The sequence below is a fragment of the Carassius carassius genome, chromosome 46 (genome assembly GCF_963082965.1).
Source record: "Carassius carassius chromosome 46, fCarCar2.1, whole genome shotgun sequence".
Classification (NCBI taxonomy): Eukaryota; Metazoa; Chordata; class Actinopteri; order Cypriniformes; family Cyprinidae; genus Carassius; species Carassius carassius.
This window is the reverse complement of record NC_081800.1, coordinates 22,588,134-22,604,130: the sequence shown is the minus strand read 5'-3', so window position 1 is coordinate 22,604,130 and position 15,997 is coordinate 22,588,134. Positions and strand designations below refer to the sequence as shown.

Below are 15,997 nucleotides of genomic sequence, written 5' to 3'. Positions count from 1 at the left end.
ATCCCCCTCCTCCAGGGACGACGTTTCCATATGGCAGACAGAGAATAGCCAGATGTGCTGTGAAAAACTATCCAAAATTCATATCTCTATTATAATTCGTTATTATTATTTATTTTCTTTACTCAAACACTATGTCTGTAAAGGCTAATGTTTTTGTGTGTTTGAAGACTGGTTTTTCGCAAGCCAATATAGCCTACTTTTGTACGTTTTAAATGTCCTGTGCATAAGCGCTTAATCGTTTATATCATGAGATTTTGGCCAAGTGAATTAAACAACAAGAAAAACAAATCGCTCATATAGCAACAATAAATGTTATATAACCTGTAAGAGTTGATGAAAGCATATAATGCGATGCACTTGCCTCAGATGCGATCTCCTTTTCGCCAGCAAAAACCTGTTTACTCCATTTGAGCTTGTTTTTCATATAGCCTCATGTTAAGTGCAAGTGTCCGATACAATACCAACACTGACGACTCAGTGTTGTTTAATTATTGATTTTTTCCCCTTTTCTTTATTTTTCCCCATGTGTTTAAGTAGCCTATAGAGTGTGCCATGAAATTGTTTTGTTTTTCAACACCCACAACAGATATCATATTGTGTGTATTTGATTGCTTAAGCTCAACAAACTACGAAAAATAACTCATATAATAGGCTACTCGTGAGGCAGCTTTATACGCGTGACCTTTGGATGTGACTGTGAGGGCACATAATACAGCCTTCGGAGCGCGTGAGTACCATGGCTTTACTTAAAAATGTGTGCAAATTATACATTTTTGTGACAATGCAACAATGACCCGATTAGTCAAGTGACTGTTCTGTCAGCTGTCCCGAGATGCGAGTGAAGTCTTGTGTCGGCGCGTGCTGCAGGTCACTGTGCAGGCGAGATGCGCTGATGAGAAGCGCGCGAGAGAGTTCATGGATTCGAAGACTGGTTTCGAATGAATTATTTAATCTTACATTTTGTGTGGATTAATTTTATTATTCAAACCTACAAGCTATGTTGAATAAATGCAGGAATTTTCCTCATTATAAACTTGAAAGCTGCGAGAATTATTAAAACCATGCGGCATAGCTACAAAGTCCCCCACCGAAATTTAGGACTCTATTATACAGAGATTTGTAAAATAAAATTCCACAACTTTTTCAAAACGTTTTTAGGCCTGGAAATTGTTGTTTTAAAATTGCATGGCATTTCCATGTTATTCATGAACATACAGACCCTAAAAGCAACTGATGCATGCAGTCAATCACTTAAACTGCTGACCAATGTGATTGCGCAAGTGCTCCGTCACCTCTCCCTCCTGTAATCACATGCATCCGGCATCCGTTACCCCGCTTTGTTCCGGGACCTCGCAATTTACAAATTAAGCACTGCATAGTCCCTGTTTCATGTTTGTTAGCCCAGGACATTTTACAAATCCAGACCAAACGATGTTCTACGGCCATGTCCGGAATAAAGAGTAGCCTATCCATGTCACACAGTAAGATTTAGGATTTTGACCATATACCTCGCAGTCACAGACCGTATCAACGTCAGTGAGCTATACTAATTGTATTTCGCCACACAATAGGCGTCACTGTGGCCTCAACCCTTCGCCTTCGCTTACTCTGAGCTCGATTGCTATGTCTGAGGTAAACCACGCCCTCCTCATTACCCTACGCAGGAAGAAATGTAGGAAGAAATAAATGAAGAAATAAATAAATGTAGAAATTAATAAATGTATAAATAAATAAAAGAATAAATAAATAAATATGGAAAAAAATAAATAAATACATAAATATGGAAATAAATGTATAAATAATTATTTATTTTCGTTTTTTTGCTTTTCTATGTATATTTATTTATATATTTATGTATTTATTTATTCTTATTTACATTTATTTGTATATTTATTTATGTATTTATTTATTTTTAAAATTGGCAGCTCTGGCATTCCATAAACAGAGATCAAAATGTCTTTCCACTCTTCGAAGAACAAGAAACTGAAGGCTGTTCACTGCCTTAGGCCAATCTGCTCGCTGCAAATTTCGGTGGGAGCGAAGGCTAGTCCTAGTTATAGTGAAATAAGAAGCTATCATGATGAAATTGTTGTATTTCTTTACAGTTTTATTTCTGGTGTCTAATATATCATCATCATCATCAGATTTGAGTTGGCTAAATGATGTCTATTCTGGGTTTTAAAAAAATGGTTCAGCATTTGTACATGACATTAATTTGCTAAAATAAGGATTTAGACAGATTATCTGTCTTTTGATTCTAAATGTGAGTAAAAGCTGAAATGTATTTTTTTTATATTTATGTTTATAAGTTGTTTTATTTGCACATCTACCTGTAACAAACATCATGATATCTCGAAACAGCTTCAATGAAAAGACCTATATATAGTGTTGTTTTAAAAAATGGTTTCTTAAAATATTACATTTGATTTTCCTTTAACATACATTTTTTTAACAGGGATCTATTTTCAGTTTAAGGAGCTGTGAGTAGAAACAAAACTGGGATGCATTGTTTTTTTGTTTTCTAATTACTACTGGTTTCTAAAAAGAAACCATGAGAAGTTGGATGATACTTGACTCACAAGTCAGGAGAATGTGGAAGAACCTGGCTTCATAAAGCCTCACCCTATCCAACACGTTCTCACTCCCAACTCGTCACATATGGACGCTTGATGTGACTGTCAAACTTAATTTGTGGAACCTTATAAAATGATATTGTGCAATGCCACTTCCTCTTCACAGTAAAACAGCATAAAAGGCTAGTAAACCAGAGAAGAGTTGAATGACAAAAACAGAACAGCACATAAAGAATACACAAAATACAGAACAAAGAAAGATTTTTCATAAACAGTTCATACACAATGTGAGCTCAATGTTGTAATGATCAGGTGTGCTATGCCCAACCCCTCATATTTGGCAGATGGATAATTCCATAAGAGGGTATCATGCACCTGGCTTCCTTATAGTTGCATCCTTTAAAATGAGCCATTACTCTTTTGGTGTCCCCTTTTGATTCATATTGTTTGCGTTTGTCATTCTTAACTTTCCCTTTGTTACATTTGCATGCATGGACTTTACATTACACCACTGACTTTACTAATGGTCATTGTTTACATTAGCACTAGTTTGTTTCATTTCCTATTTTGTTAACATATCTTGAGTTCGATATACGTGTGTGACCCTTTCTTTGTTTTGGCCTTTTGGAGCAACAAAATGGAGGCTCGTCCATAACACATTTTTATATAATTTAAGATTTCATGAAGTTCAATATTATTATCACCCAGGTCATAGTAAAAAGCCTAATGTGTAATTTATTAATGTAAAAAAATACTGTAGTGGTCATGGTTACAGCAGCTGAACATAGCCTACTGAAAACAAGGAAACCAGAAAAGCGTGTTTCTTAACGTCATTGTCAGTAAATATGTAGACTAAGGGCTATAGATACAAGCTGTAGAGAGATAAGCATTTGTGCAGTTTTACTCATCCTCGAAATCAAGACTGAAATATACCTGTATGATTTGCTTTCACAATGAAAGCGCGGCATTTTGTAATAGTTTTATTGCTGGTATCTAATATAACATTATCTTCAGGTTTTCTGGATATGTTCGTGGCTGCTGCATCTGTGGTTTACACATATTTTGAACGGGATGACTTGCTGCCTTTTGATTCAAAACGTGAGTAAACCTGCTTAATACTTGTTCTGATGATAAAATTTATGAGTTTACGGTTCAAATGTCATTTTTTCCCCCCAAACAGATAGATTGTCGAATAACTTTCCAACAAGCACAACTACATTGTATTTTTAATTGTATAATTCGATTTAACTGTAAAAGGGATAACGATAATGTACAAAAGGTTAAAATGCAAATCCCGGACCCTCCATAAGTCATTAGGGACCCCCCACAAGAATTCATTTTTGGATTTTGGGGGGTCCCCGACAAATATATTTTAACATTAAACATGATTGTGAAAATTATAGGTTTTAGTGACGTTGTGTTTTTATAACGGTAATTAATTGATTTTTCTAGCGCGAGGCAGCCGAGTGAGTTCCTATACAGCGTCACAGATTGTTGTGATGCTCCCGCGGACACGTACTAGATGAACGCGGCAAAAAGAGACATCATAAAGAGTGAAATCCTGAATAAAAATCCTTTAAGTGCTTCGATTGTGTTTATATCTCCATAATTGCTTATAGTAAAATATTAGGAGTTCGAGTTCCTTTATCAAAAGTTGCATTAGATACCCAGTGTAATGTAGAAGAGTAGGCTACGTTTGTCAACGTTTCTTGCTGGCTGTGACTTATGTGTATGAAGCCAAGATCTGCCAGCTAACAGCAGACCAAGCAGCTAGACTAGTTATTCAAAGCTAGCTGAACAACCTAACGTTACTTGTCCAGTCAGTGATTACGAAAGATAACCAGGACTTAATTCAAGTCGGTGAGTTGATTAAAATGAATGTGATTTGAGCATGAATGCACATGAGAGCTTGGTAAGCAATCTAGAAAACTAATATTATTTTTCTTAATTTAGCATCCTGCACATGGAGAGAAAAAGAGGAAAAGTAAAAGATCACCGACTTTTTTTCTAGTGTAAATTGTGCTTATGTGACAACATGGCTGTTGTTGGGGGAAATTGTAGATATCAGGGATGCAAAAACAGCACGCTTCTCGGCGCCTCCCGCCTAGTGTTTCTTTTACTCTCTATGATATCTGCAACTGCATCAAATTCTGCTTTAAAAAACTTCCTGTGAATACAGAACGAAATATGCTGTAGTCTATTTTGCCGTCAATACTGCCGACGTTGTCTTTGCTGTATCTGTAGGCTATATATTGATGTTAAACATCCAAATGTAGACTGGTCTGTCTGTCGGCGCACAGAGCCACACAGTCGCAGACAGAAGTTCGTGAACACCGAATTCCCTTGTCTTTCTTATCGGTGATTGAACGGAAAAAAAGAACGATGTGTTCGAAAAAAGAAGTCAAAGTGCCCGTCTAAACGAGTTTCCCCGTAAACGCAGTCAGAGAAAGAAAACGGATGCGTGTCATTATTCCCGGTATTAGATACATGCATTCATCTTAAAGGGACAGCAACCCAATATACCTGCAGCTGTTTGTGTCACCAAAGTTAATCAAACAACAAAACAGAAAAAGAAAATACACTTTTGTAGCTAAAGATGAACTGTATTAAGTATATGAATCATATTTAATGTATACATTCAATGCAGTGTTATTTTACATTTGATTATTCGATTTCTGTTACTTAATACAGTAAATTTACCTGAAAAACCAAAAGCACTGCTTTATTTCACATGTATTTTTGTTCTATTGCATTTATATATGCATGTACTTTTTTTGTATTATTTTCTATGCAGAGGCACTAGGCCTGCCCTACAAAATTACCCCAATCATCCTAGAACTTTACAAAAAGAGCTACTCAAATCATCAGGTGAAATTGTTTTTGGGAAGTATTGGAAGGAGTAGTAAAGCAAGAAGAAGTGATCGATAGTTTTTCAGAATTTCATTTTACTCTGTGTCTATATGGGTGGGCCGGGGATGTATTTATATAGATATTTGCAGCTTCGATTACCTCTCTCTTTTTTGATCATACATTTGTTTGCTAATTAATAAAATTTAAGGGGACCCCCCAAGAGTCCCAAGTCATTTCGAACCCTGGTTAAAGGGTTAGTTCACCCAAAAATCTAAATTATGTCATTAATAACTCTCATGTTGTTCCAAACCTGTGAGACCTCCGTTCATCTTCGGAACACTTTATTCGGAAGATTGTATATTCTGCTAGATCACAGATGGGCAAGCTCAGTCCTGGAGGGCCACTGTCCTGCAGAGTTTGCTCCAACCCTAATTAAACAGACCTGAAGCTAATCAAGGTCTTCAGGATTACTAGAATTCTATGGGGTGGTGCTAGCGCAGTGGATAAGACACATGTCTTTGGTGTGAGAGACCCGGGTTCGAATCCACTGTGAGACACCAATGTGTCCCTGAGCAAGACACTTAACCCCTAGTTGCTCCAGAGGTGTGTGACCTCTGACATATGTGGCAATTGTAAGTCGCTTTGGATAAAAGCGTCAGCTAAGTGAATAAATGTATAATGAATGTAATGTATGTGTCTCTTAATAAATTGTGTTGCCTTCTTGAAAATCAATAAATGTGTTTACCTTTTGAAATAGTTGTATATGAGTCTTTTCAATTGTCTTCAGTGTAAAAAAACGATCTGAAATCATACATTCATTGCTGGAAAGGGTTCAGATATTCAAAAGATGCTGGAAAACCTGAGAAAGTGAAGGATCTGGAGGATCCATTAAACGGTTCAGGACAAAGGACTCATGGAACACTATCACAAAACAAACATGAAACACTATATATTTTTATTTAATCAGCTATCATTCTGACTAGCAGACTAAATTTAATTAAATTACATTTAATTTCAGTGAAATATCAATACCCCTATCATCTTCTGCCATGTCCTTTTTATTTATCATGTAGAAACTGTCAACGGTGGTTCAAAGGGTTCATATTTTCAGAGTCCTTCACATGATTGGTTGGATCTGGGAACAGAGGATCCTGTAAAAATATAATAAAACACTTTCTATAAATGCATTGTACAGTTTTAATTGTTTAAACACAAGTTGGAATAATGAAACATAACACAATAATACAAATGTAATGAAAACAGGCAGTTATTTTGTTAGCTGACCTATACAGCAATCCACAAGGTCACATATGTAAATATAACAGAAAGAATAAGCATATTTGGCCTGCTGTCGTCTGGGAATGGACGTGAGAAAAGTGGCGATATATACTTCCTATGATGCTAATTGGTTGGATAGTCTGAAATGTTTCTTCTAAATTTTGTTAAAATAAACCATTAATAATTGAAAAAAAGCTAGTTAAAGTGATTATTAACTGAATAAAAGATAACTTTAATAATAGAAGGGTATTCAATAACTGTGTTCAAGTTACCTGATTGATGACTGTTCTTTAAACACCAGCAGTTTTCCAGAAGAATGGCAACACAGGGTTTCCCACACATTGATATATTTGTGGCAGGCGGCCCACAATATCAAAACTGACCGCCACAAATAGATTTTTCTAAAAGGCTTTGACTTAATTGGATGAACGTGAGCACTGCACATTTCAAAATCAAAACCGGGAGCATTTTTATCACTGAATTTCAGAAGGAAACCGACTGTATTTAGAAAATGTTCGATTTCATTTTCATTTCATTTTGCATGCAAGGCAGTGTTTGTGAGCTCAGCACTGATTTGCAGCCGTTAAAGCGCATCCTGCTGGCAGAAAAGGAATTTGTATATATGAAAATATGGGAACGGGGGAGTGCCAACGCAAATAGAGTGTATAGGCTGTTGGAAACATTGCACCATTTGCTATCTGACCTAAAAACATTAAAAATATATTTACACATTAAAACATATACAATAAATCACCTCAAAATAAAACAAAATACATTGTAGATTTATAAAAATTAACTCTGACATGAACAAAACAAGTTAAATTTACGCTGCACTTTGAATATTATGATATATTAACAAATGAAGACAGCATTTTTCCTCAAGACTGTCTCCAATGAATCAGAAGTCAGCTGAAGTGTTTGGAGACTCTGAAATCAGATGAGCAGAATGTGTCAATAAGCCCTTTCACACATACAGACTTTTCCGGAAAATTACCGATAAATTGCCGTAAAGAGATCGTGTGTGAACAGGATCTTTTCAAAAATACCGGTAAATTCGTTCTGGCAATTTACCGGTATGAGAAGTTGTAACATTACCCATAAAATACCGGAATTCTGCTGTGTGTGAACGCAGAAGGAAAATTACCGGTATGAGCACGTACGAGTTCAGAGCGCGGTGACGTAAGACGTCTACTCCGGGCCAATCATAACAATGTGACGCATTCACGCACTGTTTAATAAAATAAAATAAATGTCATCTAACTGAAGCGACAGTGAAATTAAAGCGCTTCTCCTTATCCGGGCGGCTGAAGAAATTTGTCGTCATCTGAGAGGAACTGTTAGTGATGCAATAACTTCTACTTGCAATGCATTCACAGGACAAAGTCAGGTCCTCAATAAACTGAAAACATTGCGTCTTAATATCAAAAAAATAAACGACCATCACAAACGAAGTAGTAGTGGAAGTATTTCTTGTTCCTATTATGACTTTTGTCAATCTATTTGGGGATCCTGCTACTCCACAAATCCTGTAGCTCTAAACCAGTGGATCTCAACCCGCGGCACGTCATGAAATCACACGCTGCCCACCATGCCGAACACAATTAATAAAAAAATAATAATAACAACTTTGTTTTACAACTTATTTTAGTTTTTACATAGGGAATAACACACAGGGTAACCTACAAATGAGAAGTCGGAGCAGTGAAGAAGAGTGCTGGACATTCGGCATCAACTTTCGGTTTGCCCAGCAACTCACTTGAAGATGTTCAGCCCGTCTTTTTTCCCTATTCTCCTAAAACAGCTTATAATGTTTCAGCTATTAAAATAGTTCAGTTTTGTATGTTTGGAGAAGTTTTTGATCGTTAAACAGGCCTATACGTTTTGTTTTTAAAGCAACAAGCGGCCAGCACAGAGAGAGAGAGAGAGTTGATCTATGTTTGATCAGTTTAGCCTTCTCAAATCATCACGAATTGTCTAAAATAAAATCGAAAGATATAAAACAGTTAAAGCATGTAACAATGTTTTAACGTTAAACCCAGATACATGTGCGCTATAACGAATATTTTGTGCGGAGAGTGCAAGATAAAGCACGCTTTTTTTGGGACATATAGGTGCCAGCGCGATAATAATATAAAATAAAGAAATATAAAATAAAGAAAATAAACATGCTTTCTGCCATCTCGTCTTGAAGAGGAGCGCTTACAAAAATAAACCGAAACTCAGCGAATGCATGCCTCACAGACATGATAAATATATCTATACAAAGCTTTAAATTACTACTTAATGAAATAATAAAAACAAACAAACAACAAAAAATCTCAATATAATCATAATCCATATAGAAGGCGCGTCTAATGAGGAGATGACGAGTCAGGCAACTTAATCCTTATAGAAACCGACTCAGAAAACACTAGTTAGTAAATAATTCAAATATATTTTTACTATTTCCCTCTGTCACATTCATGGTAATTACTTTTTTTCCGGTGCTTTGCGACATCTTTTGAACTCAATTTGAACACAGAACTGTTTATCTGCGCTGATAGACTAATATGAATTTGGATCAGTAGGCTACATTTGTGAACGCAACTTTTCTGCAATGTCGCGTATCTTACAGACTGCAATTTACAATAGCAACTTCATTGTTTTTTACATAACATAAACCCACTCAAATACATCCATTACAACACTTAACATTAAGCTTTGGTAAATAGCTTATTCAAAATGTTTCTTTAAATTCTTCCTTACGTTACTTTCTTCTGATATAAATCTCTCTGAAGGCTTTGACCGCGCGCTGAATGAAGGCCGCTGAAGCGGGAACAAATGGCTCGAAACAACACCGGGCTAGAAATTGTCATGGTTGGTAGACCGTGATCTCTGGGTTTTGCACTTTGTGGTGAAGTCTGTGTGTTTCGCGTCTGCACTGATTAGTTTGTGGGCGTCTCCGTTAATTGTCATCAGCAGCAACTGTCACTCATTACACACTCCCTATATACTGGCTTGTCTCACGTCTTGTGTTTGTGAGAACGTTGTTTCATGTCTGATCTCTGTCTCTTGCTTCTGTGTTGTTTGCGTTGGATGTCCGTGTCTTCCCCCGGAACCTCATCCACTCTCCGCACTTCCACAAAGCATCACGACTTACCTTCGGCTCGATTCCCCGCAGTTCCTGTGCCATCCTCTTCGCTGCCTTCTCACCGTCACCATCCGGATTCCTCACCGCCTCACCACCGTCTTGTATTGTCGCCTTACCAGCATCGTGTTGTACCCTTGTTTGTCTGTTTCATATTCATTGAACTGTTTAACTCACACTTGTTTCCAGATCCTCCTTCACCCAGTCATCATAGAACATTCTCACCATCATGGAAGCAGAGAACACCAACACTCTAACAGACTTTATGCACCACAGTGTCAAACGCATGGATCAGCAGCAGGAGAGCATCTCTAATACTGGACGCGCTATCCAAGGGCTGGTGGCACAGGTGTCTGAGCTCACCCAGCAGATCCATCAGCTCACTTCTCCCAGTGCGCCTATCGCAGCGCCTGCGCCGCCTGTCCCCCAGGAGACTCCCCAGGATCACTTCTGGCCAGAGCCGCGACTTCCGGCGCCAGAAATCTACTCCGGTGAGCCAGCTTTCTGCAGAATTTTTCTAAATAAATGTTCCATGCACTTTGCCCCGCACCTTCGCCACCAAGGAATCTAAAGTGGCGTTCACGCTCACTCTACTGTCGGGCAAGGCCGCCCTATGGGGGACGGCGGTGTGGGAAAATCAACATCCGTGTTGCACCTCGTTCCACTCCCTCTCGGAGGAAATGAGGAGGGTATTCGATCGAGCCGCGGCCGGCAGGGAAGCCGCTCACCAGCTCTCAGACTTACATCAGGGAACCTCTTCGGTCACGGATTACTCCATTCAGTTCTGCACCCTGACAGCCGCTTGCCAGTGGAACGAGGCAGCGCAGTGGGATCGATTCCTGCATGGGCTGGCCGACCGTGTTCAAAAGAAGATCTACCTCCTCGAGCTGCCCCCCACACTCAACGGTCTTATTGACTTAGCCTTACGAGTTGATGCCCGGATAAATCCAATCCAAATAATACCATCTCTCCGGACAGGGGGTGCTCGAGTCCAGAGAACGCGGTCGGTCCCGTCGACGACCACGAACCCATGCAGGTGGGTAGAGCTCGGCTGTCCCGGAGGGAGAAAGAACGGCGGAGGTCCCAAGGACTATGTCTGTACTGTGGAGGCTCAGGACATACCATCTTCACCTGCCCGGTAAAAGAGCCAGCCCGGTAGTAAACTTGAGGCTACTATCGGGTGGGATCTCCGCTGGGAAGTCCTCAACAACATCATCGACTCTCCATCCGGTGAAACTGCAGTGGGAGAATCACACTCACGACTGTCACGCCCTTCTGGACTCCGGAGCCGAAGGTAATTTCATCGACTCACTCCTTGCACGTCACCTGAACATTCCTGTCCTGCCTGTGTCTCTTCTCATCCATGTCACCACACTCAACAGCCAGGAACTGCCTCACGTCACACACTACACAGAACCCATCACTCTGCTCACCTCTGGCAATCATTGTGAAACCATATCCTTTTTCCTCATGGACTCCCCTGTAGCTCCCATTGTGTTAAGTCACCCCTGGTTAATAAAACATAATCCACGAGTGGAGTGGGGTTCCAACACAGTCACATTGTGGAGTGAAAGTTGTCATGAGTCTTGTCTGGTTTCTGCTTGTCCTGTTGTCCCTGTTTCTGCCTTTCAGAAGGAGAACATGGTTTTGCCAAACGTGCCCGCAGAGTATCTGGACCTGAAGGAGGTGTTCAGTAAGTCCCGTGCTGCTTCTCTTCCTCCGCATCGTCCCTACGACTGTGCCATAGATTTAGTGCCAGGTAAGTCTCCGCCTAAAGGCAAGTTATACTCTCTTTCTATTCCTGAGAGGGAGGCCATGGAGAAATAAATTTCTGATTCCTTAGCATCTGGGTTCATCCGTCCTTCCTCTTCTCCAGTGGGGGCGGGATTCTTTTTTGTGGGGATGGTTCTCTGCGACCTTGTATTGATTACCGAGAGCAGAACAACATTACGATACAGAACACTTATCCGTTACCTCTCATGTCTTCAGCTTTCGAGAGGTTACAGGGAGCAACCGTATTCACAAAATTGGATTTACGTAATGCTTATCATTTGGTCTGCATCAGGAAGGGGGATGAATTTAAAACTGCCTTTAATACCCCCAGAGGGCACTTTGAATACTTGGTGATGCTGTTCGGGCTCTCCAACTCGCCAGGGGTTTTTCCAAGCACTCGTTAATGATGTGTTGAGAGATATGGTAGATCAGTTTATATATGTTTACCTGGATGACATACTGAATTTTCTTCATCTCTTCAGGAACACGTTCAACACGTCAGACGAGTGCTTCAGAGGTTACTTGAGAATGGGCTTTTTGTCAAGGCGGAGAAATGCGTATTCCATGCACAGTCTGTTCCCTTCCTAGGGTATGTCTCGTCCGAGGGAAAAGGTATGGACCCTGACAAAGTTAAGGCTGTGATAGATTGGCCATCTCCAGATTCCCGTAAGGCCCTACAGCGGTTTCTGGGGTTCGCCAATTTCTATCTGAGTTTCATTCGCAATTTCAGCCAACTAGCCTCACCTCTGACAGCCTTGACCTCTCCCAGTACTCCGTTCAGGTGGTCGGACGCAGCTGAGACTGTGTTCACTAACCTCAAAAGCCGATTCGTTTCGGCTCCCATCCTTGTGGCCCCTGATCCCACACGGCATTTCGTGGTGGAGGTCAACGCGTCAGAGGTGGGGGTAGGAGCAGTGTTATCCCAACGTGCTGTCTCGGACGATAAGGTACATCCTTGCGCGTTTTTTTCCCATCAATTATCTCCTGCTGAACGCAATTATGACATTGGTAACAGAGAGTTGTTGGAAGTCAAATTAGCTTTAGAGGAGTGGCGTCACTGGCTGGAAGGCTCAGGGGTACCTTTCATTGTTTGGACCGATCATAAGAATTTAGAATACATTAGAACTGCCAAAAGATACAATTCCAGGCAGGCTCGGTGGGCACTTTTTTTCGGTCGCTTTGATTTTACTTTATCGTATTGCCCGGGTTCCCAAAATGTCAAACCCGATTCTTTATCACGTCTTTTTGATCCCTCCGCCCGCCCGGTGACTCCCGAGTGTATTTTACCTGAGAAATTAGTGGTCTCAGCACTCGTAAGAGAGGTCGAGTCGAAGGTCAAGACAGCCTTACAAGGGGTAACGCCTCCGCCCGGTTGTCCACCGAACCGTTTATTTGTGCCGGAGGGGTTAAGGTCCGAAGTCGTCCAGTGGGGTCACTGCTGTAACGTGGCTTGTCACCCAGGGATAAGTCGAACTAATGGGTTGGTTAAACAACAATTCTGGTGGCCACGTATGGCTCGTGACGTCCACGATTTTGTTTTGGCTTGCTCAGTTTGCGCCAGTGGGAAGTCATCTAACGACCTCCTGATGGGCTCCTTCAACCGCTGTCTGTCCCTTCGAGACCCTGGTCCCACATTGCACTAGATTTTGTTACCGCCCTCCCGCCCTCTAATGGCATGACAGTTGTTTTGACCGTAGTGGACCGGTTCTCGAAGGCGCCACATTTCATTCCCTTGCCCAAACTACCGACAGCCAAGGAAACAGCGGTCACTGTCCTAGATCATGTCTTTCGGCTTCCCGGTAGACGTGGTTTCTGACAGGGGATCTCAATTTATATCCAAATTTTGGAAGGAGTTTTGTAAATTGCTAGGAGCGTCAGTTAGCTTGTCTTCAGGTTATCATCCCCAAAGTAACAGACAGTCTGAGCGAGCCAACCAAGATTTAAAGAGGACGTTGCGATGTTTGGTCTCCAAGAATCCTTCTTCCTGGAGTCAACAACTCTCTATGGTGGAGTACGCTCACAATTCGTTACCAGTGTCAGCTACGGGCCTTTCTCCGTTCCAGTGCAGTTTAGGTTACCAGCCACCAGTTTTTCTCAGTCTGGAATCTGAATTCACGGTCCCCTCCGCTCACGCGTTTGTCCAGAGGTGCCACCGCACCTGGACCAGAGCCCGCGAGACTCTACTCCTGATGAAGGAGCGCACTAAGGCCAAGGCCGGTCGCCACCGGTCAAAGCCTCCCGTTTACGTCGTGGGTCAAAAGGTGTGGCTTTCTACCAGTAACATTCCTCTGCATTCCATATCTAATAAATTAGCTCCCAAACTTTTGGCCCGTTTACTATCACCAAGATCATTAGTCTGGTGACAGTCCGCCTCAAACTACCTCCAGCGTACAGGAGGATACACCCCGCCCTTTCATGTGTCCAAAATTAAACCCGTGTTTTATGCATGTATTAATCCGCCTACTCCGGTTCCCCCACCGCCGCGTCTCATAGATGGGGAACCGACTTATTCGGTTAATTGTATTCTGGACTCGAGACGGAGGGGACGAGGATTCCAGTACCTGGTGGACTGGGAAGGTTACGGTCCGGAGGAGAGGAGTTGGGTACCTGCTAGGGACATATTGGATCACTCCCTTATTGATGATTACAATCAGCAGGTAGGCCCTTCTGGGAACTCCAAGAGGAGTTCTTAGGGGGGGGGGGGGGGTACTGTCAGGGTTGGTAAACCATGATCTCTGGGTTTTGCACTTTGTGGTGAAGTCTGTGTGTTTCGCGTCAGAACTGATTAGTTTGTGGGTGTCCGGATTCCTCACTGCCTCACCGCTGTCTTGGATTGTCGTCTTCCCAGCATCGTGTTGTACCCTTGTTTGTCCGTTTCATATTCATTAAACTGTTTAACTCGCACTTGTTTCCAGCTCCTCCTTCACCCAGTCGTCACAGAAATACAGTTCGAGAGAAATAAAACAACATTGAACAAATTTTAATGTTATGTTTTGAAAAATGGTTTTGTATAGAAATGTATAGGCCTACTAACCGTCGTCTGATGTAAATCTCTCAGAAAATCATCGTGCGCAACTGCGAAGCACCGGAAGCGGGAATAAATGCCTCGACAGTGGCAGCTCCTGCCTGTTCTCTCGAACTCAATGAGATTGCATTGCAGTACCTGCAGTTCGAAAAAAAAAAGATCTTTGAATGGAAGTCTATGAGAGCACTCAGGGCGATTCTTAGTTTGACAGAAATTGCCCAAAAAGGGGCGGTACTACACAAAACGCAACTCGACGCTGATTGGACTATTTAGAGGCAGAAAAAACAGTCTAGAATAGTGAAAGCTAGCATGACACCCTCCGTCTCACATACTCCGTCTGCGGTGCATATGCGTTGCGTAATTTTTTATGCACCCATGTTAACGGATTCCAGCGTTCACACCGCACGCGGTTGCGGTCCGTCAGTGCGTTCCAGGAGCAGTGCCTCTGCAGCAGTGCAGCGATCGTTTACGTACCGAGTCTATTTTTGCTGTGCTGCATGTGCTGAATTAAAGTGACAGCTCATTGTTCGCGGTAAAAATGAACATGGATTGACACGGAAATCCAGTCATTTCACAATAAATGTATACTAATTAAAGCCTACTGTGTTTCACACGCAACACATGGGTTTTTGCTAGATTTAAAACAAGAAAAAGAGCAACTTTAGAGAAACAAGGCAACATTATATATGCACTTTTATAGAGGCAGAAAAACAAAGTGATTTAAGACCCTTTGGAATGGTGTAATAAAGTTTTAAATGAAAAAGGCACGAGAGTTGACTGTTTCTGTCAGTGGCGAGTTTTAATTTCAAATGCTTGTGATAGCCGAACAAGAAAAGTAGGCTATGTTGTGTTTAAATGTGTTGCAGCTTATTTCAGCAACTTATTATAAAAACCTAGCAGTCAAATGCATGAGTTATACGTTATTTGAATTTAAATATGTCTATGAAAGATTGTTACTGTACTGTGATGAAAGAGTATCACAATGCTGAAAAAGCTTTTTTTTATGTTTTTTTTTATTCTTTTTAATATTTTTTTTTTTTACATGATTTGATATCAAAATAATGGACAAATGTTGTGTTTTGTGGCTTAAACAGCCGCGGATCAGTAGCGGACTGCAAACGCGTCCTGTGTAAGCACATCGAGTCCTGCTGCTTCTCTACCACATACGTAACGCACACGGACTGCATACGCACTGCAGACGGATTATATGTGAAACAGACTGCCTGCGTGAGACGCGCGTGCTAGAAATAGAACCGACGCCTATTTTTCTTCACGCGATACGCAAGCGTGTTGGAAGCGTTTCCAGGCAAAATAGGATAGGAAAATATGTTTATATGTCATTTTGTACACAAATACATATTAATTCACGAC

At 41.0% G+C, this 15,997-nt stretch overlaps 1 pseudogene; it reads left to right on the top strand.

The window, feature by feature from the left end:
* Window positions 1-3,258: 3,258 nt before the first annotated feature.
* The window catches only part of LOC132129591 (torsin-1A-like), a 29,774-nt pseudogene continuing 17,035 nt past the window's right edge, over window positions 3,259-15,997 (top strand).